Raw genomic sequence first — 344 nt, 5'->3', positions numbered from 1 at the left:
CCCCACGTGGTGGTGTGTCCCAGCCCGAGAGCCACCGGCCGGGGGTGCAGCAGCTCCCGGGATGGCAGTGAGGATCCACGCCGTAGGAAGAGGCCCAGGAGCCGTCCTGGCGTGCCCCTCTGCCCGTGCCCCCGGCCCCCGGCCTGCCCGTGCCACACGTGCGCCTGCCATTTCCTCAAATAAGCAGCTAATCTCCATCAATCATAATTTCGCACAATTATCATAATAGGGCCATTTTGCACTTATCCTTGCCACGTGACGCGGGAGGCACTTACGGCTCCACTTCACGCCGAGCGCCTCCGAGCTGCTCCCGTCCCCGGGGAGTCCCGATGGCAATTGCATCC

Source organism: Egretta garzetta, unplaced genomic scaffold (genome assembly GCF_000687185.1).
Source record: "Egretta garzetta isolate BGI_Z169 unplaced genomic scaffold, ASM68718v1 scaffold395, whole genome shotgun sequence".
Classification (NCBI taxonomy): Eukaryota; Metazoa; Chordata; class Aves; order Pelecaniformes; family Ardeidae; genus Egretta; species Egretta garzetta.
Note: the sequence above shows the minus strand (reverse complement) of the source record.